Raw genomic sequence first — 23,933 nt, 5'->3', positions numbered from 1 at the left:
TATCCTCAGAGAGGATATACTGAACAATTCTGCTTTGTTTGCAGCTGATTTCTTCAGAAAAGGATGTAAGACACTGCTACTGCTCACATTTTACCAATTTCATGTGCTGAGGTATGCATTGTCCTGGGCTGTTTGCTACTCCAGTCTTTTCTCTGTATCAAATTCTGCACTAAACTTTGCTTATTTGAAAGGTTAAAAGACTATCTCTCTTCAAACTGTACTGAAGAGAATTGTCTCAGAGATGTATCATACTGCATGTGAAGAGATCATTCACCTCTGAAAGAGCGCTCAGCCTCAGATCTATAGGGTACACCATTTATAGCGCATACAATTATATCCATTAAAGCTGGAGGTTAATTGGTGATGGCAGTTATGTGCTGGGTCAATAAAGACAAATAATTCATGCGAGTCCTACTTAATAATTTTCAAAACAAGATGCAGAAGAAAATGGTATCACCATCTGCTTGAGGGACTGGATGTCATTATTGTTCTCTTCATGATTATGTTTTTATTATCCAAATTAGGAAAAAAAGAGGATCACAAAATATCTTCTTCCTCCATTGTCCAAACCAGACTAATCAGATGGATACTGTAGGGCATGACCATGGTTTTTAGAGGCTTGTATTTAAACCCAGACTTTTTCAGCTCAATGCTGAAAATGTTACGTACTTTAATATGAATAATCCCACTGAATTTCAGAAGCATAGTCAAAGTAATAAAGGTAAGCATATATGTAAATACTTGCAGCATTAGGCCTAAATTACTGAATTTAGTCACTTACGTGGAACAATGATTTTTATGTATCTTTGGATTTATCTGGCATGAAAAACATATTTGTCACTTTACACAATACTCAGAAAGTCATGCTTTCACGAAGTTGCATGAATCCTTTCAAAGAAACAAGCAAATACATCCAAGAATCCAGGTATTTTTCTACAACAGAGTACTGTGCATCTTTTGGATGCCAAAATAGTTATAACTGTTCTGTTTCCTACTAAGTGGAAGATTTAAAAGTGTGCCTTTATAGGCATGCAAGAGTAGCAGCCATTAGTGAAATTCATTTTAACATGTGAATTTTTAAAAATCTGGATTACAGTCCCTTTTAATTATGAAACAGTAAAACATTTATTATCACAATACTCTATGATCAAGCAGATTTGTTAATTTAAAGATTGGGATGCTTAGTGCTGTTCTTTGGTGTGTCTTATAAAACAGCCCTGAGTACTATTAGACAGTCCTTAATTCAACAGTTACTGGCTTTATACAGCAGAAGGTCTGTCATACACCATGCCATTGTTCTCTCTTTGGCAGCTCTCGGATCACTGATCCTCCACATAATACATCAGTGTATCTTCGTATGTGTATTGGTTTATTCCTTGTAAGTTCAAGAGTGTGCACTGTTCTCCTGCTAAATCTGTGCATTAGCTCACTTTTGTGGATGCTCTAAACATTCGATTTACTCTTTCCGTACATCCAGCTGTTGAAGAATTCGGTGTACTTAAACTGAAGGTAAGTAAGCATGTACAGTATTGTCATAGAAAGGTTATTCCTACCATGTTAATTTGGTCATAAGAAAGGAAACAGAAACTGACTGCAGTAACTAAAACTTCATACAATGGATGCTAGACCCTGAAAGAAGCTGACTGAAGTCACCAGTTCAATATAGGTGCAAGATGACTGAAAGCATCTAAATAAAAACTGTTTCGTGTATTCTAAGACTCTGACTGAGCAAGCCTTCCCTAATAAAGTTTCCACAGTCCAACTGACCTTACAGATGTTTTCTTCATATCTGATTCCATAACCTTATTATAAATTTCAAAATATTGTCTATTTTGTTGCTAGTTTTTTATCTTGGTACTCACCATAACAAATACATTACCCCACTTCATTAGTGCTTCTTTATGCCATATGCAGAGTGGGTAGAATTTTTTTAAGTATCCAAATAGTTTGAAGTTAAATTGTTTTATTTCTCTTAGACAAGATTTTAATTTTTTTCATAATTTTAACCATGATGTTGGTTTGCTTCCTTTTTCTGAACTAAGGAGAGGGAAAATTTAGTGTGTCTGTTTCTACAATGCTGCATAAACTCTGCTAAGTGGTGAATACACTGTTAGTGCCACCAACACAGCCAGAGCTCTGCAGTACCTGTGCAGAGGGAACTGACCCTGGCTTAGCCTAGACAAGAGGCAGCCTGGGGGGACCTTCCAACAGCTAAGAGGAGATAACGGAGAAGCCATAGCAAGGCTCTTTCCTAAGGTGCATGGTGGGAGGAGGCAGGGGTCAAAACTGAAACGGGAGCTTCTGACTGGATATACAGAAAACCTTTTTCACCGCGAGGGTGATTAAGCACTGGAACAGGCTGTTCAGAGAGGTTAGCAAACTGGTCTAAATTCAGTGCTGATTCTGCTTTGAGCAGGAACCGAACTAGAGACTTCCCCAGGGTCCCTTCCAACCTGAATGACTGTGATTCAATGACTGTCTGTGTGATAGAGGGTGGGGCTAAGACCTCGGAAACTAAATAAAAATCCTTTAGCTCTCTCTCTATTATAGCTCATACTGCTTAAGAGCTACATTAAACCAGGATTTGCACATGCTGCCATCAAGAAGGGAACTACTGTGACATTCATTGGGACTTCATTCTTTGGGACTAACTGATATAATATAGATCATCTACTACTGAGTAAATTATAAATAAGAAAAGAAAAGCTTCAAAGTTACTTTATTCTTAGAATAGAATCATAGAATCGTTTAGGCTGGAAAAGACCTTTAAGATCATGGAGTCCAACCATTAACCTAGCACTGCCAAGTCCACCACTAAACCATGTCCCTAAGTGCCACATCTACATGTCTTTTAAATACCTCCAGGGATGGTGACTCAACCACTTCCTCCTCCTGGAAGGACTCGAACATCAGGAAATCATGAAAATGAACTGGCAGTAAACTGAACATTAGCTTTCATTTGAGAGAGACATTTTACAAGAGGATTTTCATAAAAATCAGAGCAAAAACTCAGGGCCAAAATTTTATCAGCATTTTGGGATTACTGAATTTACAGCCGTGAATTCTGATTTAAAATGTAATTTTGATCCCTCAGTTTTGCAAATGTACAGATAAAAGAAGCGCATTGTCATGCAGAGTTAAGGACATATTATTTTTGAAAGAAATGCATTACTACAGGAGCTCACCGAAATTTTTATAATTTGGAATTTGTCTTCTCTTTCAGTTTCTGAACACTAGATAGTAACTATTCCAGGTATGTGGTTCCTTCTCTTAGTATATTTAGAATTTAGCAACGAGTACGCATTGAATGACATCTTTCTTTCTTCATGGTTCTAGTGATTAGAACCGGTTCTGAACTTGAAGTTTATCACAATATTTTTCCTGGGTTGCTGTATATATTGTGAACCCTCTCAGCAGTTCCTTCTAGTTCCATTAAGAAACACTGATAAATTTACATTAGCCAGTTGACTGAATATTACATGAAGACTCCTGGCTCTGAAGGAGGCAACTACAATGTGAATTGAAAAATCCATTCATTCATTCACTCCTTCCCAGCAGCATTCCTTGGCCTGGAGCCAGATACCATTTGACGTCATGGCTCTAACCAGGAACATAATGTGCTGGCACTGGGACAAAGTTTTACTATGGAAAAAACCAGCAACAAGTAGAAACTTATCACAGTAGCTGGGGAGAGTGAGTTAAGAGAACGGGATTGAGGGCAAATCAGCAGAAAATTAAATGAACTATAACAGGCCTAGTATTTTGCTTTTGTTTTTCTGCACAGCACCTTCTTAAGTTAATACTCAAAAGTACTAATCTTACTAACACAAATAGCACACACAGCAAAAAGATGTCCTTAAATACTTATCAATTCCTGTTCTACTTTATGTAGAATACTTACTGAAGTATCACGAAAGATCCATTCTTTCATGTCTTTAAATGATTTGAAACAAAATAATGCAAATATTTTTTGGCCTGCAATAGCTAGTTCTGTATAAAAAATCTCAGTTCTGTTTATGTGAGTTAAATATTAAACAGGTCTTTAAGTAGAGACTGAAAATGTTTGCAGTGTTAATACACAAAATCCAGAAAGCAGTTTAAGGACAGAAAAACAATCTTTCCAGTCTCTTCATAGCCACAATTAAGGTGCTGGGTGAAAAAATGAAAGCCAACAAGTTTCCAAAATACTGCTAAGCACGGAAAATATAAAAAAGATAATAAAACATAGAAAAGACTAGGAAGTATTTGGATAGCAACAACTAAAATTGGTGCTGCTGATTTGACTTTAGAATGCCAGGCTGACAACTGCCAAACCACACCTGGTGGGGAACAGTAAAGGTTTCCCAGGGTGGCATTCCTGGACCTGGAGGGTCTGCTGAGCAAGTTCAGACCCAAGTTCCCACTGGAGACTGAAAGAAGCTGCTCCACTTCACAGGTCCTTCTTAAGAGCTGTGATCCCCGTGGATGGTGCACCTACTGGAGTGAGATGCCTGTCACTTACACTTAGATTCTGAATTGTCACTGACAAGCAGCCTGATTTTTGGGAAGTACCTTTATCTCTCTATAATTTAGATTTTAACTAAAAATTGGATTAAAGTTACTGGCTTCCCTTACAAATCACTTCAAGAGCTACTGCTAAAAATTCTATGCAAGAACTACAATTATTGTTAGTGCTTGTTGTAGTGCTAGATTGTTTTCATAACATGAAGCTAAAGAGAAACTAGACTGAGGCTTAAGAAGCCTCACACATCACACTGAGTAATGGTCACGTTAAAATTTCTGTCACTACTAGATGTAAACCTGTGACCTACAGATAAGACTCTGATTCAGATCCTGTCATGTGACATTGTCTTTTTTGAAAAGTCCAACAAAGACACCATCAATCTGTGGTAAAACTGAGGATCTGTGCAGCTGAGGATGTCCCTCATGGAAAGTACCTCGCATCATATCCTCCTTACTGATTCTAGGTAGACAGATTTCAGGGGTAAGACTGGTTGAACAGTAGGGAGCACAATCAGAGACCTGATGTACTATAAAAATATTTAGTGGATATTAAACATTTGTGAAACTAAATTGCACCAATAACCAAACTGGCTAAGAAAACCTAGCAGAATTTTCTTCTAGAGAGAATTGTCAGACCCTGTTCCCCAGAGCTGTAAGTTTTAGACTCATCGCTGACTATGTTTTGTTTCCCTCACAGCGTTTAATTCCAGAGATTACAAGGATACTTTCCAATCACTCCACACCACTAATTTTACTTAGCAAAATTTAGTTTTGTTCATGTCTAACCACATAGTTTGTATGTGCAGATCTACTTTATAAGTGTTTCCAAATTTATTAACTGATTTAAACTGATTTAAAATGTGTCTTTAGAGGGCTTTTTGTGTAGAATATTTGTGCAGTTCAAAAGCAGGTATCTGATTCATCGGATTTACTGTTGTACAAGAGAACATTTAGAAATAGGATCTAAATGTGTTAAGTATGTCTGATGTAGACTACTATTAATTTACAATTTCTTTTAATAAATGTGCAGAGTGAATATTTAAAAAACCCACTGAAGTATTTTTATAAGCTCTACCATTCTTCAGAATACTGACATTTCACATCACATTGCTTTCAGTCCAAACCTCTGATACTCTGAAGTTCTTGGACCCAGCATCCAAGTACTCAATTACTGTACATGGCATCCAGTGCCTAGTTTTTAGAATCCAAGCCTACAATTTATGTCCAATGCACTAAATCAGATTTTGGCTCAACCCAGTGCTCTGTACCTGGAGAATTTTGAGGACGTCAAGAATACAATGCAGGAACTTGAGTGCTGATTCTGAAAATCATTCTGAAATTCTAAAAAGCACCTTAGAAAAAAAGAAATTGGTGTTGATTTTAAATGAGTGTTCTGGAATCTTCCACAGAATTACACAGGATGGAGAATTAGCAGAGCAGTCCCAAAGACTGCTGAGCTGATAATGTGGAAATAAGGCCTTCCTGAGAATTTTAACAGCACCGAAGTCTTAACTCCTTGATTCCTTTGAGGGTTCCAGTCACTGATACCCAAAGTTGTATCATTCCAGCTACTGACTTCTAGAAGTTCATACGAGAAATTTCCTGAACTACCTATAAATCTTATAGTAGTCTAACATGGAATTAATTTTGGAAAGTAGAAATTTTACTTGGCAGTTATTTAAAATTTAATCCTCAAGAAAATCTTCTTCTGAAGATGTCCATCACCTTCCTGTTTGTTGGAGTTCCTGGGCTCTTCACAGAAAACACTGAGTTTCAATTACATTGGAATTTGAGGCTGCTTGACAAACACCACCAGACAGTTCTCTGGATTTCAGTGCCTCTTCAGTGACTATATTCCTGTCCAATTCAAAACAGGCAGGACATCTTGGGAAATGAGCTATGTACACCCTTCAGCGGTTTGAAGCTAAACTAGAATCATGCACAGTACATTGCACATACATTCCAGAAGCCAGTTTCACCAATTTCTTCTGGCCTAGGTCACGACCATCAGACTCACAGCATCAGTACGTGGAGTGTTCAAATCCCTGTTCAGCTGAATATACCCGGTCATTAGAGACATATGAAATGGAAAAAGTTCACAAACATCGTGTTTTGTTGAAATCTGGAACTACTTAGGCTGAAATTAGACAAATATGGACAATAGCATACCCACTCCGCATGGAAAAAACGCCCTGCCCAAAGTACAGATATCTGTTTCATGGGGAGTTTCAAGTGGGGTGCCAGTGTCTAATAAACCTCTCATATATCTTAGTTTTCTCATTATCTCTGTAACCTGCTAATTAGCAGTAGCAATATAGGCATATTTAACTATGCCAACTGATGAAATTGTGTACTGCTAAAATACCATCCTTCTGGCCATGGGACAGACTCTATGATGTGAACTATAAGCTACACCTAGCCACATCTATAAATGTATTAATTAAAGTGAATTTTTGTCAAGTCATATTATCACTGAGAAATTTATTCTGGCTTCAGAAGTGTTAGTCTGAGTTAAAAACTCACAAACCCACGTAGGCACTCTTTATGTACCTAAGTTTCAGTATGTGTTAGACTGCCCTAGATGCACTCTGGTGTTCTAGATTTGCACCTTCTCTGACCATAGGCAAACATGGATATCCACAGTGGATATCCACAGTGGGGGTCACCCAGCAGGTTAACTCTTCCAGTTGCTCAAGTGTCACAGTGCTTAGCACCTTTGGTGTTCTCCCCTTGTTACCAAAGAGCTGATCACATTGCCCGACATAGAGAAAAATATTTCCTTTCAATTTTACTTTATTCCACAAAGAAAAAAATTAAAGGTAGTTGTGAAACATAAATTTCCTAATCTCATAACATTTAAACCATAATCAGAAATTATTTTTTCATCCCCTGTATAAATTCTTATTGACTGCTCTTAGTTTGAGCAGTAAAGACTGTATTTTCAAAGGAGCCACAGATTTATCTCTCAATTTGTAGTAGATATTCTGCTACTTTCACATCTCATTAAGCCACTTCTATTCAACCAAAGTTTCATTACTGAGCATTTACCATTGTCTGAGCATGAGCAACTGTCTTTAGTCTTAAATATATGTACTCCCATAAGCTGTTTCACAGGAGTGAAAAAAAGAAAATTAATAATTCACAAAACTTATTCAATTCAACATTTTCTACAATCCTCTGGACTTTTTAGCTCTAATGAAAAATTTTGACCTCACCTCTGCTGGATTTTGCCTGAGAACAGTCTGGATTTTCTCTAATCACTAAAAAACTGCTCTACTGCAAAAACAATTGGTTGGATGCCGCTTGTGAAATCATTAATTTGACAAGTTCTATGATATTTTGAATAACTTATTTAATGGATTTTCTCTTCTTCATTATTTACTTGGTATCAATGGTTTATGTGAAGAATGTGCAAACCTAAACACAAACAAGCCCAAATCATCTTATTGTCCAAACACACATTTTTGGTTTTGGGTGTACACAGCCCCACCTATTGTAACCAATGATATAGTGCCAGAATTTCAAGCCATTAGGTGGGTCACGCATCCCATGGCATTGTTCATCTGGGTAACACATGTAAGACAAACATGATATGTACATATCCCAAAGAAGGAAGAGTGAAACCAAGATGGATGGTAAGATTATACAAAAGCTAAAAGCCGTTGTATTTAAACTACTATTTAAACTAGTTATGGCTGGACAGGAAAAAATATCTGAGAATAATCCTGAAGTATCAACATTTAGCTGCATTCAGGACTGGAACAAACTGAAGACCTTCCACATTTTTTTCCAAGAGGAGAACATGAGTGCATAACCCATGTACACGCAGCCAAATTCCAAACAGCCATTTCTTTAAGGCAATTCTCTGAGACATAGGAGACAAAAGTTAAAGCGCCTGTTGTGAGTGACAGCACTAACCACTGGACTTCTTGATTTTCCAAAATGGGAAAGTCTCTCACATTCTCTTACTTTGGCAAGATATTCCATCCTGGATCTTAGAAGTTTTTTGTAAAAAGTACAACATGTCCACAAGTGTTTTCTCTTCTAACAAAACAGCATTCTTAGACAAAGAACAGCATTTTTAGACAAAGAATGTTTTGCTAAAAAATTCTCAACCAGTACTCAATGATTCCTCTTACAAGCTTAGCTATATATTTCTATTTCAGATAAGGAAAATAAAACCTTGAACCACAGATTTTTGTGATTCACTGAAATATTGCGTGGTGAAATGTATTTCTTAGATCTGCATGCTTCTTCACGCAAAAATAGCCCAGTTTTCTGTGAAGACACTGCCTCTTCCAGCACTTAAAGCTATGCTCTGGCAGCAGAGATTTTTCACCTCATAAAACAAGATGTTCTAGTATTTGAAAATGCTTTGCTGTAGCAAAAATGAAGTCCCTTGTTCCATCTTAAAAGTTTTGTGTAAAAAAAAAAAAAAAAAAAAAAGCTAAAATGGCCCTGAAACCAACTGTAAAATAGTTACCCTAAAATTTTATTTTTAAAATGAATATTTGATCTGATTTTGCTGACTCTGAAAGCCATGCAGAGTCATAAAAAGACAATTCAAAAGGAATTTTGTTTGTTTGCTTCCCTTCTGGAGTTCTTGGCAGTTTTATTAGAACAAATGAATTACTGCTGTGAGGAAATAATTCTCAAAGTCTCCTAACCTGTAATAAGAGCTCAGTTTCATTTTCATCAAAATCACCAGCAAACTGCCACAAATGGGAGTACATTATGGGGGCAAAGAATCAGTAATTTTCAATTTATTATCAAGAAGAGAAGTGGAAATTCATATTACTGACTTGTGCACAGCCAGCTAGATAGCTAAATGAGAAGTTAGCTGTCATTACTTCATCCACTGTCAACACAAAGTGGAAGTATCCTTGGAACACAATTCAATGCATGTAGCTCTAACTCACCATCTTTACTGTACAGGTAGTTAAAAGCTGAGTATGTATTTGGAATGTAAGATGTGCCCACAATTAGGCAATATGAATGCTATTCAATTCCATGATGTAAGAGCACAGACTGATAAAAAAAGGGGACTACTTGCCTTTATTAGTTAATTAATTTCTAAAGAACTTCTGTAATCAAAAAAGCAAGAATATTTATAAACAATAATGTGAACAAAGGCCTTCATTGAGACTTTATACTGAATACTTCTATCTTAGAAACAATTTCTCATTGTATTGAGAAATTATCACAGCTTCTATTTCATGAGTTGTTCTTGATATTTGTCAAGTTTCTTTTCTGGTTCAAGAAATAAATGTATTTGCAAGATTTTATACACACACACACATACATACCTGAACTAACAGCCAAATCTTCACCAAATTTAAACCTGTATCAATGAAGTTCTATACATTGATGATCAAAACTTAAGTTTATAGATAATAACATTTCTGCACTATATCATCTGATTTTCAACTTGTCAATAAACTAATTCTTTGCACAACAACTGGACATAGGTGCTATGTCAATCAAATGCTCATGATCTATAGGTGACAAAGGATGTTTTCATTTTTTATTCTGGTCAACAGGTGGCTATCTAACACCCAGCAGGGTCATTCGGTTTTTCCTGTGGGCAGCTTGTTTCTTAATGCAATCCACATGAGCCCAAATTTCTGTAGCAAAGTACACATTCACTGGACCTACTTAAGCACTGCTTCCTTCTTCACCCTTTTTATTCTCTTCCTTTGGGAAAACAGCATTTTTCTTTTCTTGCTGTTATTCTTCAATAGCCCGATTCTTATTACACGCTTAAATCAGGAGTAACACTACTGGAGTTGATTCAGTTACGTAAGTGTAAAAACCCAGTGAGAAAAAGGCACAATGGACCCCTTTTTGTCTATCTTGTCAGATGTGAACCAACATTGCTGTAAATCACAACATTACAACTGTTAGTATGGAATAAGCAACAAGAAAAGCCAGCAAATACTGCATAGCAGCTTAAGACATTGAAGTCTTTAAATTAGATCTAACATTACCAGCCACCACCAGCATATGATGTATTCATTATAACTCAGCACAGGACAGGCCTCAGTCGCAACTGCATTCTGTATTAAGCATTAGAAGGCAGCCCATGAGACCGCTGCTGCAGAGGTGAGAGTTTGCATCTCTGTCCCCATTACCAAGAGGAACAACATCAGTTTTCCCAGTGATCTCCTTATGTGCAAAGCTTTGAACAAAGAACTGGAATTGATCCAGCAAACATCTTGCAAAAGGTACTATACTATATACAAACCCCACAAAATGTAAACCAGACAGTCATAGCTCTGCAATGATACCAGAGATTTCCAGATGGCAGGTAGCAAAAATGATGTCTGTATACACATACTAGAAAATTTAAGACTTTAAAACTATCATAGTTTTGGTTAATCCTGGATTGTTTAATGTGCATTTCAAATTTCAAAGGGATAATAATCTGTGCTCCTGTAGAGTTCCCATCTCTGTTGTTAGAGTCCTGCAAATAACACAACTAAAATAAAGCTTGTAGCTGTGTGCAGATGACTGCTCCCTCCCTTTATTTAAGTAGCCATCAGTAGTTCAGAAGTGCGTGTGGACTGTCACTATGCATTGTCTTTTAGAAGTCCCTTAAAGGGTCCTTCCATTTAATTTCCTATTAAAGGTCTACACCAATCTACAAGAATGCAATCAAGATAACTCAAATGACTAGGCCCTAGACATCCAAAATTTAATACTAGGCCCTACCTTTAACCTTCACAGTGATTTAATCGAACACATTTTACTACAGAATTGGGACAGGCTAAAAATTACTTCATGGTCAGTGACTACAGCTCAGCACACAGACAACAATTTATGAGACATGGTGATTCTTGACTGCTCTGGGTGATGTGGCTACATCTTAACTGTGACATACTTCGTGCCTTTACAGCACCTGAAATAAAAAGAGATGCTATAGAGAGCTGTGAGAAATATTAATTATCAAATGTTTATGAATTTGAGGTTTGTTGGGTAAGAAATACTTACAAGAACTGTTTACAACTACTCAGAGTTTTATTTGTGCCAGATTTTTATCCTGTGTACTTCCAGGTTTTACTGAGCTAGTATTCATCATCAGTAAAAGATCAGACTCAGAGCAATCTGATTATAATTTTAACTGCTTGATCCTTTGGGTGTAGGAGAACAGATAAATCTTTCCATCTTGTTTCTTCTTTATTGAATACTATATTTGTCTGTGATGTTTAACAGTACTGTACAGTATCTTAGTATATAATAGAACATGGTAGATGAGAAAAAAATTAGGGTATGTATTCTGTATTAATATTAAATAGACAAATTAATTTTCAGAATTTTGACTAATTGTGCAAACCTGCTAGGCACATTATTAAGTCTGAGTGTATATCATACAAATATTTTGCTGAATCTGGTCTTGCATATGAAATTGAAATTAGTAGCAAATGAAAAGCCTTCAGAAGAAAACAACTTAAAATCAGAAAACCCAAGTCTTTGCAATGTACTTTATATTTGACATCTTCATATTTAAGTTTTCAACTAACATGCCAAAGAGTAGGAGCTAAATTTAAATCCCAAGTATTCATATTTCTTCTGATTTTGCTATTTAATTTCAGACTTTAAAATCAAAGCTATCTTCAGTACATCAACCTTTTCCTGGCTCCTGATTAAACTACAAGGGTGCTAAACACAAATCACAGGGTACATGGAATCTGATCAGTATTACTGGACTATGCATCTAGGTAACAAGAATTTTTTTCAAGACATCAAGACTGGATAATACTTTAAGGTCTTTTTACTTGTTTTACCATTTAGTTTCCATCTGGATTCAGACTTTCAGTACACCACACAAAGATATTCTACATAGTTATCCTGTGATTTTTCAAAAGCATTAATACTGAATCTTTAATTTCTGAAGAAATTTCTGGTATGTTCATGTCATACAAAGGCTACGTACACTTCTAAGACTATGTACGTGTGACAGAGTACTAGCACCCCAACCAGAAACAGCAGTGCTGAATCATGGCACAGATGTGATGCAACCAGAAATGGGGCAGGAAGGCAGGGCTTACTGGAGCTTTGCTACGCCTAAGTTATATTATTTAGAGCTGTCAAGTAACACATCTGCAGAAGTGTGCTCCATGGTCCTGTGTCAGGCTGGAATCTCTGCCATTCATATCAGCAGCCGGTACAGACATGTCTTTTAAACTTCTTAGTTAATAGCTTTCGAAAATGCTATCCCAAGCTAGAGATGTGCACAACTTAACTGCATACAGTGGTGATAAATTACACATGCAATCTGAGAACTTTTCCCACATTCGTGCCTGTTAAAAATGTTTAAAAGTACCATAGTAAGATAGTCATCTGACAAAGAAGTGAAACAAGCAATGCAGAATATTTACTTCTAGATTAAATATGCCTGTCTATTGATGAAAGTTTCACTTCTGCTGCAATGCAAAGTTAAAAGAAGCCATCTTAATACAAGATCATTCAGACCTGATATAAATTATCTTGTTGGGAGCAGATACTCCATGGATAAAGGACTGTGGGTTTTTTAAGAACCTTAGATACATACTAGTTTTGGTTGTCATGCAGACCTGCTCTCTAAGAGGTTACTGTGACCCATTCATATTGATCTACATGCAGATAGGAGTGAAATGTTGACATTTTGTAAGTGCTTTTATGTTTTCACAGACAGTATTTTTTGTAGGAACTAGAATAAATTGGTTTGGTTAAATATTCCTCCTGTTTTTATCAGTTAAAAAGAGAGATTCATCCCTAATGGAAGTTCCTTCTTTATAAGTAAGAGGAGCTTGTGATTTAATCCTTTAGCAAGAGCACTCAAAAATGATTCATATGTGGTACGATTACTGCCTGATGCCACAGACAGAGAAAGTAACGGATTTTTAAAGAGGCCAAACACACAAATGTAAGTTCAAAATCCATATAGAACTATTCCTTCATTATTCTGACTACATATGCAGCTGGCACATGCTCACATTCTACATCTACCTCAGGTACTTACTAACGTCCATATGTGCACATGGCAGATAATACAGTAACATTCAGCTTCTCAATGTGTTTGCAAACCAGTTTCATGGACATTTTACATATGCACTTGGATGCCCAAAGTATCTGCTGTTGTTTAAATGTTTAAAATGTAAAATGTAAATGTTTAAAATGTAAAAATAGCATATGAAAATAGCTTTGGAATATCACTTAGCATTACTGGTATGTAAAAATACATAATCCTTCCACTCGTTTTAGCACTGGAAAAAACCTCATTTGAAGATGTCTTCTGCAAGGATAGAGCTTGTAGGTTTGTCACTAGGATTAAATATCTAATAATGAAACTATTGAAGCACTGGAATAGAATGTCTGAGAATATTAGAAAAATCTTCATCCATTTAGGTCTGTTTAGGTTCATCTGAATGCTTTCACTCCCTGCTCCAACACATTTTGTGTCCTCAGTATTCTTCTCCCCAGCCGATTTCTCAGTGGTGCTCACATTAATGAGGAGAGATATCCCCATAGATACTATAATGAAAGATCAATGCTGTAAGGTGCTGAGCTGAGAATGGAAGATGTACCTGGGAGAAGGTAATGAGAGGGAAAATAGTGGAAATTCATTGCTTAGCCCTAGCTTTATCTTGAACTCCTTGATACATCCAGCCCTCTGTTCCCAGCAACTCTGACAATATATTCTCCTCCCCTCCACTCCCAATATTCTGTAGAGCTCACCTTGAGAATCTCATAGACAAACATCTGACAGAAGCATTCCTATAGCTGATCCCTAATTCTACCTCTCAAGATTTGTTCCAACCAAGCTTTAATACTATTTCTCTTTCATGAAATATAAAGCCAAATTGTGGCTAGTCAGTTTGTATAGAATTCACAAACTGCAAGTTTTGTCCCAACCTTAGTTTTCATAGGGTATGTGAAGAAGCAGAATGTGGGCAAGACACTGTCATAATTCTGCAATAAAAATGACATACAGATTATTTACACTCCTAAATAAGAACAGAAGTGGATCTCTCTGCTGCTAGACGGTCATAGGCAGAATATATAGCAATGTTTTAATTTTGTAACAGCACTTCAATTTCTCTCTCATATAGAATCATAGAATCACAGAATTTTTGATGTTGGAAAAGACCTTTAAGATCATGAGGTCCAACCATTAACCCAACACTGCCAAGTCCACCACTAAACCATGTCCCTGAGCACCACATCTACACGTCTTTTAAATACCTCCAGGGATGGTGACTCAACTGCTTCCCTGGGCAGCCTGTTCCAGTGCTTGACAATCCTTTTGGTGAAGACATTTTTCCTAATATTCAATCTAAACCTCCCTGGACACAACTTGAGGCCATTTTCTCTTGTCCTATCACTTATTACTTGGGAGAAGAGACTGACCCCCACCTTGCTACAACCTCCTTTCAGGTAGTTGTAGAGAGCAATAAGATCTCCCCTGAGCCTCCTTTTCTCCAGGCTAAACACCCCCAGTTCCCTCAGCCGTTCCTCCTAAGACTTGTGCTCTAGACCCTTCCCCAGCTTTGTTGCTCTTCTTTGGCCACACTCCAGCACCTCAATGTCTTTCTTGTAGTGAGGGACCCAAAACTGAACACAGCATTCGAGGTGCAGCCCCACCAGTGCCGAGTACAGGGGGACAGTCACTGCCCTAGTCCTGCTGGTCACACTATTTCTGATACAAGCCAGGATGCTGTTGGCCTTCTTGGCCACCTGGGCACACTGCTGGCTCATATTCAGCCGACTGTCGACCAACACCCCCAGGTCCTTTTCCACTGGGCAGCTTTCCTGCCACTCTTCCCCAGGCCTGTAGCGTTGCAGGGGGTTGTTGTGACCCACGTGCAGGACCCAGCACTCAGCCTTGTTGAACCTCATACAGCTGGCCTCGGCCCATCAATCCAGCCCGTCCAGATCCCTCTGTAGAGCCTCCCTACCCTCAAGCAGATCAACACTCCTGCCCAACTTGGTGTCATCTGCAAATGTACTGAGGGTGCACTCGATCCCCTCATCCAGATCATTGATAAAGATACTAAACACAACTGGCCCCAGTACTGAGCCCTGGGGAACACCACTTGTGACCGGCCACCAACTGGATTTAACTCTATTGACCACAACTCTTCGGGCCTGGCCATCCAGCCAGCTTCATACACAGCAAAGACTACGCCCGTCTAAGCCACGAGCAGCCAATTCCTCCAGGAGGATGCTGTAGGAAACGGTGTCAAAGGCTTTACTGAAGTCTAGGTAGACAACATCGACAGCCTTTCCCTCATCCACTAAGCAGGTCAACTTGTCACAGAAATGTCATATACTTGAAATAAATTCAAATAACAGATTAAAATTCCTTCTTGAATCCCTGCTCAATCCATTGAAAACGTGTTCAAGAAAATGCATTTCTGTAGGCTACCCTATACAATTCACACAACAGGGAAGAAGTAGTAAAGTATGGACTGGCACTTTGCCCTTTTTTCTTAATCAGAGGAGGTTACACATAACCAAAGGGACAGGGCTGCATCATAACAGATGATGCCAATCAATTTGTACTCTGCACCAATATTACATCTCAAGGCACAATCATTCTTGGAGCTTCCTTTGGAACGGAGCAACTCTAAAAAATGGTGGTGACTGGTTGCTAAACAGCAAGCTATTCCAAGAGCATTAGCAATGTAGCTTTTATAAGCCATTACATTCAGAAAATAAGGTGTTAATAGACTGAAAGAGAATTTTCAGATGAAATACTACCATTTCAATTTAAATACAGGGTTAAGTTAGTTTGATGGTTGGGCTGAGAATACCTGATTCAGGTGAAGAGGGTGGAGGCACAGAGCAGATAACTAATCTCTCAATCATCAGACAGATTTGGATGAAAGAACATCAAGGTACCTCTTCTCAGACAGCAAGACAGGAGTAAGTTCACAAAATGTTCCTGTGTCTGGACCAGCATAACAGTGCACACTGTGAGGGTTCACAGTACTTCAGGGACTTCGGAGTACTGCACAGTCAGCAAAGCTTTTTTTTTAATTTATTTTAAAATATTAACAGACAAAATTCAGTTTCTGTTTTATACATTTCAGAAGGTATTTTTCAGGCTTTGTAGAATCAGATAACTAGCATACAGTAATGACAAAGCTGTTCTCTGATTTATACTAACTATTGTTTCATCTACCTGTTGAGGTCAGATAGAATATTGGCCCTTGGATACATGCCAGCAGCTCTCCACCACCACAATTATGTATTATGCAATTTCATTGTCATTTGAGGAAACAGCGTATACTTCCAAGAGGATTTCAGAAGAGTCAATGTAGATTAAAACATTCCCTCCCCAATCCCACCACCCTGTCCATTCTCCACCCCAACACCTCCTCCTGCACACGCACAACTTCTCCCTTCTGTTTATTTTTGGTTTTAAACACTCTAAGCAAAAATTGACTTTGGCTGCTCTTCCTGAACTCTGAAGTGTTTGAGCAGATAAGATTCAGATAATACGTTAGAAGAAAGTTTCATAGGTCCCTTTTCTCCTGGCAGGTAGTCACCAAGGCCAACCATGCACTGAGGTTTCTCTCCCCTGCAGCAGTATTTTTCTGGCTTGTCTACTTATCAAACTAGGCCAGATTTGAAATTTTTACTATATCTGACTTGGAAAAAAATGTTTCGGCTGAAAATACTTGTTTATGTACACTGCCGGGGAAATAGAATGTGTAAATCTACCTATTGTCATCCCTAATGTGGTGTTAGTTTCTCAAGCAGTTTTATTGAGCCCTTCTTGGACTAAGTGAAAAGGAGTTGATCTGAGCTTCTCTTCCTTTATGGGAAATAAATTAGGAGCAATAAAAGTCACACACTAGAAAAGAAATAAGATATGCCTCCAGAAATAACTCGTCTTTAGAGGACAATATGAAAATAGTCACAATTGTTTCAGTGAAATACTGGTTAAAATGAACGTAATCTTATTTTCCTATCACTATTTGTTCCACTTAGAGGCTTACCTGAAGCTAGAAGGTCTCATTCTACTCCTAGGTAAGAAGAATTTAAGGGCACTCTTTCCACATAAGGCACTTTCTGTCACTACTGTGATCTTACTTATGGGTTGGAGTTTTTTTGTTGTAAGCACAACATTGAGCTGTGCTCAGAACTGTTTACTTGCGCTTGTCAGGGCCCATACTAAGTCTGTGTGCCACCAGGAGATGGTATATGGAAGTAGCTCCAAACAGAATAATTTAAAATATGACATCTTAATTTAAAACACAGTTTACTGTGAATCACTGAAATCGTAGATTTAGTTGTTGTATCTCAAGGTGGAGTCTTTAGTGGCAATACTGGCTCATGGTATTGATATTTGTCTTCTGTAAGCTTCCTGCCCCAGCATCAATGTATTCTGTTGTTTTAGAAAAATTGTTTATGTAGCCATGTGGTTCACTACACTGGAGACCTGATCTTGCTTAAAACTAACACAGAAGAAAACCTAAGTTTGTTTTTTTTAAGTAGACATGTTTCCAGCTCCATTTCCAAGTGCAGCTGCATAAATAGTTGGGCTGGCACAGTTGAAGGGGTGGTATACCACAGAAACCAGCAGCAGGTGGCAAAGGAGGTGAGGCTAGGTCAATATTCCTGCCAAACACTTTGCGTTTGGATACACAGCTTCAAGTCTAGTCAGCAGTTCATGTATGTAATTCGCTTAGCTTCAAACTAAGTGTACTGGCAGCAAGGAACTCAGAACAGACTGCAAAACCCTACAGGAAACTCGGGTACATTTGCAACTGGCTTGCTGGCACTGAATGCCATGCTATGGTCATAGTGATACCAATGACATACCTGTCTCAATATTAAATTAATGGCATATCAATAACTCAAATTTAAGATTATGCTTCCTTGCATATGTAAAAACAGCAGCCACAACTTTGAATGAACTGCAGACATTCCCTTGAACGGTTGTGCCTTCAACTTGAGATGAAAAATATTATGTTTGCAAGACTATAGGTCTGCGGACTTAAGCACTCACCCATTCTGTAGCCCTAGGATACACAGGTGAAGGGGATTCCAAACTCAGATATGTCATATCTGCTGTAAGGAAAAAGGATTATTTAAAGAAAGGGTTGCTGAAAACATTCTCTCATTGATATAAAACATTGCACAAAGCATAAAACATACTCATAACATCTTTTATGACAGTAGAGAGCACCCAGTACCTGAGTCCCACATGACAGAATCAACTGCATTTTGAGATCTTTACTTAGAAAACTAAGCAACCTGGCAAGATTTCAACACAGACTTCCTAAAATCTAATGCTGTGAAACTAAAGCCAGCTCTGCAAGTGTAAATTTATTTTATTAATATCAGATTAGCCATAAAAAAATCTTTCCAGTAACTCTTTCCCTATTAGTTACTGCTCAACTTAAAATTCTCATGAGTAGTAGTAAAATTACTCAGGGCTGTGATTACTATGAGCAGTACGGACAATAGTGCCATCCAATGGTCCTTAGCAGCTATGACTGCCTTACAAATTACTAGCTGCTTCTGCTACAGCATGATATTACCCTTCAACACATTCTGCAAAACCCATGAAGGCTGAAAAATATCATAAGCAGCAAAAGGTGCATGTACATGCATATACATTGCACACTTCCCCCATAGGTCACACCATCACTGATGGCTGAAACTTCAGTGTACAGATAATAGGTAGATATCCCTTCTTTCCTTCTCATGCAGAATTCCGACAGACTATTTCTTAAGGCTAGTTTAGTGTAAACTGATGTAACTTGCAAAAAAAAAAGTTATTCTCTCTTTGAAGAGAGTCAGTAAGCACAGTTTTTGTATCGCAGTCCTGCTAACAGCATTCTGGTTATCCAGTCCCAGAGGAGGACTTCTGTTTCCTAACAGCTAAAGAGTAAGCCTGACAGCTAACGTGGCACCTATGTCATGAAGAGTCACATACCTTGCCACTCCATATAACACATTTTGAGTATTTGCAACTTTCTTCAACAAGTTGCTTTGAACTATGGAGAATGAAGAGAGGAAACCTGTGTTTGAGTTTGGACAAGCACTTTCTTTTTTTATGAAGTGGAATAAGTAACAAGATCCAACCCTTTCTTTTGGATTCTCATTTTCTTTTCAAGTGCCAGGTTCTAATGGACAGTTTACCAGCCAAAAACTCTGAATCAGAGTATATCGGGATGAAAAAGCAATGTGCCTCATGCTACACAGGTTGGAATTATTTTGGAGAGGGACTGCCTTCCTCTCTAAAGTGCAAGAATGGCTGTGTCCTGGGAACACAGAAGATTTTCAGTTACCTAATCTTTCATTATTATAAGGATCTCAGTCACTAGCGATGCTTTTAATCTCTTCTGGTTTTTTCCTGCAATGATTTGTGGATTTTGCAACTTTTAGTATTTTGTAAGGTAGATCATAAATTTCATATAGGCTGTTAGGAAATGGTTTGCTGCTCTGGATCTGTATGGAGAGTGCAATTTGAGGACTAAATATCTATTAAATGGTTGCACATGTTTGTAGGGCATAGGTCTCTAGGATCCTGGAGGCCCTTTTCAGCCCATAATCTTGACTAGAATATATTTAAGACCTTTGATCCTACTGGGACAGGCATCCAAAAGCGTGGAGCCTGTCGAGTCCAATTCAGCATTAGGGTAAACAGGTATTGCCCCTTTTGGCTTCAACTGAAATTATAAATCCAGAGATTAATTTACCCTCTTTACATTGCAAGCCAGGACTGGAAATGTAATGAAAATAGACCTTTTCATAAAAATTCCAATCCAGACATTCCTATTACCCATTCTATTCTATCCTAATCATCATTAGATTGTGTTACAAGAATTTATTTTTCAAATTTGGACTGCTTCCTGTCAAGAAGGAAATAGTTCAGAAGTGACTGAAAAAAAAATCTTTCAAAACAAGCCAAGTTATGCAAGGGTCAATTTTCCCTGCACAAGCATTTTAGACTGAAATATTTTGCCAGTGGAAAAGTGCATCTTCACAGTGAGGAATGGAAAGTAAGAGTGTGAAAAGTTAAATGACTCAATTTCGATAACCTTTCATGGACATTTATAGCAAAGTTTTCAAAAATACACCAACAGTTTTGAGACCCTATACTGAAGGAAAATAAAACAGAACTATAATTATTTCCTGTTTAAATGGTCAAGGGTGCTGTTTTCATCCTGCTTTCATGTAGAGCCTAATTTAGAAAGGGACAGTCTATGCATAAGACCATCTATGCATGAGACCCTATAGCATTGTTGAAACAATAATTTTGTGCTAAATTTTCTATTTTTCATAAAATGAAAAATGATGGTCATAGTTTCATACAGAAGGCAGCAATTGCTCTTGTACTTGTTTTGAAGCCAAGAAATAAGTAGTTATGACCTGCAGCAGCACTGCAGCTTTCTGCAAGTACATCTGCCCACAACTACTCAGATTCTGAATTTCAGCCTCGTCCTTGGAGGTGCTGCAATGAGTAATACAGGATATTGATATAGTTATCATAACAGAAAACACTTCATTTCAAAGAAGACATCTGTTTCATTACCTGAGCAGCTCTGCTCCTACCCAGTTGTCTACAATAATGCTTCCAAAAGGAGACACCGACGGAGTAAACGATTTAAGTATTCCATTACCGTCACACAGTATTAACTATGGAAAAGAGTGACACCAAGCGGTTACTTTTAATGGTGCAGGCATTTCCTGCTGCTACAGGTAATTTTCTCTCAACGGGCTCTTTATCAGAGATCATTTTTGGGCCCAGTTAAATCACTCAGGTTTGAGGTGAGCGTCATGCAGTGCGTTGGGCTGAGGAAAGCGGCTACTGAGCCCCACGCCGATGCGTGAATCCTGTGACGACAGGTTGAAGTTATCCCTCTGAAACTCAAGATGAGGCTGACCGGCGGTTGCGATGTTACCGACAGCCCTGAAGACAAAATTAGCACAAAGATGTGGCGTCCGGAGCACAAACACCGCCAGCTCCCTCAGCTCTGACAGCTCAGGGGCGCGAGACGCCGCCGGTAGATGGCGCCATCCAAAGCGCTGACACAGTGTGACGTCACTTCCCTGACCCGCTCCTCACAAAACCGGCCTTGCTTCTAAATCTAGTTTTGATCTTTAATAAGTTTTAATCTTTATATATATATATATATTTTGTCATCTTCTCTTCACCACTATTATCTATCCTCCTTTTCCACTCTGCAGCTTTTGTTCCTGATCCCGCTGAATTCCTGGGTCAGGTTGGTCCCAGCCATGGTGTAAAACCACCCAGTTCCCGTAAACTCCCAACAGGCCGCCTCTACCCACCAACTCGGCTGAAACCAACCCTGACAGCTGCTGCTGCTCTCTAGCTGATTAGGCAACGCAGGGCCTAACGAACCAGGCCACTGCCACGTCAGCCCCCTTCCCAGCCATCCGTGCAGATGCCGATTCTGCAGGATTGGGTATCCGAAGCGTGTGAACCCATGCGCCGTTCTTCTCCATAGCTGCGCTCTCCTCCTTCCACCGAGGGCTTTGTTTTGCACTGCACTGTATCCATCACCTAAGATGCTTTAATGCCACGGAATTTCAGTGATTCTGTAGCACTTGGGATTCAAGGCCATCTCCCAATCTCAGTCCTGAAGTGCTTTGGAGCAAGGGTTTTTGATTATCTGCATATCAGATGAAATTTTCTGTTGCACACTTACAAACCACAGTTTGGTTTCTCACACTCTTCCCCCCCAACTATCCTCAGTTTATCTCCACTTTTGCACAAAGTCCAGTCTCTATCATCTGTTCTCATTAGGAAACAAGGCCAAGTAGAACACTTCCTTGACACAGATTAGAACTCACAGGAGCGATTACTCTGCAGGGAAGTGATGCCACCTCTCCTAACATGTTTCAGAAAGAAGCTGTCCTCATCAAAAAGATGTCAAGCATTCTCCCTAACAGATTCAGTATTGAGCCTTTCTTCCCTATAGTTTAACACACTTGAGCGTGAGTATTTTAATGTCTCTTTCTCTAACTATGAAAGAACACAGAAAGAATAAACCAAGATCAGGAATCTTGGTTCCTGATTTTTCTGGGGCACTGCAGAGCCAAGGTGGCTACGTACAACTAGATCTCTCGCTAGACATACAGACATACACCCATTACAACCTTTTATACTCACATTCTCATCCCTCGATCTGAAGGAACTGTGAGGAAATAACTTGAAGCATCTTTGCTTCTAAATGCAAAAGACATTAGTCACTGAAGAAACAGATAGTCATCCTGACTCCTGGTCTCACAGAAAGAGCAAAATTCTAATTAGTTCCCATATGACTTTCACACCATGGAGAGCTTCACTGTCCATTGAGCCAGATAATTTTAAGATTCTCCATCCTTTTCTTGTTGGGGACTTATTTAGCACTGCGGGATAAGGACACCAGCAGGAATTCCAGAAGAAATACTACACCCCTCCCTCTCATCCTACCCTGTATAGTTTTCTAGGAATTCAGCACTAACCAACTATGCAAACACTTTTTAGCTTTTTTTTTTTTTAAAAAAAAAAAAAAAACAAAACAACAAACCAACAAAAAACCCCCGTGAGATTCACTGACTAATTCAACTTTTCTATTGGCCCTCTGTGATGACATTTTTGGTAAAAGTTTATTTCAGCATCCTCTTCCCAGCAAACACTTGTTCTTTTATCTTGGCATAAAGAGACAGGCACCAGGAAAGCCAGATAAGGAAAATTATTCCTTTGATTTGAGAAGGATAGAGAGGATACAGGGTTACAAGCCAGACTGAAGCTCAACACTGATTCTACCACTGGTTCAAATCACAATAGCCAAGCCATGTCATTGCATCATCTCTGGTAAATTGTGAATGGTTTCTGACACCAGCGTCCTATTACAGTGTCCCTGTGCAGTGCCTAGTACAATACAAATCCTTTGCTAAATTACAAGGTCTCTTAGGTCACTGGCCTAAAACTTTGAGTCTAATATTCTCTACTTGAACTCTTAGCATGCACAAAATTCCCTCAGTTCTGACACAGTTGTCTAAATTAGCTTCTCTCTTTCCTGTAAGCCTCCAGCTCCCAAATAGTTTCTCCACACTTACGTTCCTTGAGAAACCTGGTCCTGAAGACAGACTCAAGGCACCAGTAGACCACATTCTGAAAACAAAGAAAGGAGCTGTGGATGGGAATCACCTTTCAACTAACACCTCAGTGGTTAGATCTCTTACTACACCAGGATGTGGCAGACCTGTGTTCAACTCTTGCCTCTGCCTGAAGGAAACACATCTTTCACATCTCAGCACTTCCCTAACCATGAGGTCATGGAGTCTGGTGCGGAGATCTTTTAGCCTCCCTTATGTATATGAAACTCTTTTGCACAGACATTCACCACCAGCGTGACTAGAATCTGACTGTCCTTTCTGATGAGTGGCCTAAGACTTGGGCTATAGTAATTTTGTCCTTA

The 23,933-nt window shown here is 38.6% G+C and overlaps 1 long non-coding RNA gene across 1 annotated transcript in view; it reads right to left on the bottom strand.

The window, feature by feature from the left end:
- LOC141951561 (uncharacterized) overlaps window positions 1-18,830 on the bottom strand; it is a 146,428-nt gene extending 127,598 nt beyond the window's left edge. Inside the window, exon 1 of the long non-coding RNA XR_012631384.1 lies at window positions 18,503-18,830. This is a non-coding gene — a long non-coding RNA (uncharacterized LOC141951561). The remainder of the gene's footprint in view (window positions 1-18,502) is intronic.
- Window positions 18,831-23,933: the final 5,103 nt, after the last annotated feature.

The sequence above is a fragment of the Strix uralensis genome, chromosome 18, assembly GCF_047716275.1.
Source record: "Strix uralensis isolate ZFMK-TIS-50842 chromosome 18, bStrUra1, whole genome shotgun sequence".
NCBI lineage: Eukaryota > Metazoa > Chordata > Aves > Strigiformes > Strigidae > Strix > Strix uralensis.
Note: the sequence above shows the minus strand (reverse complement) of the source record. Positions and strands in the feature narration are given on the sequence as shown.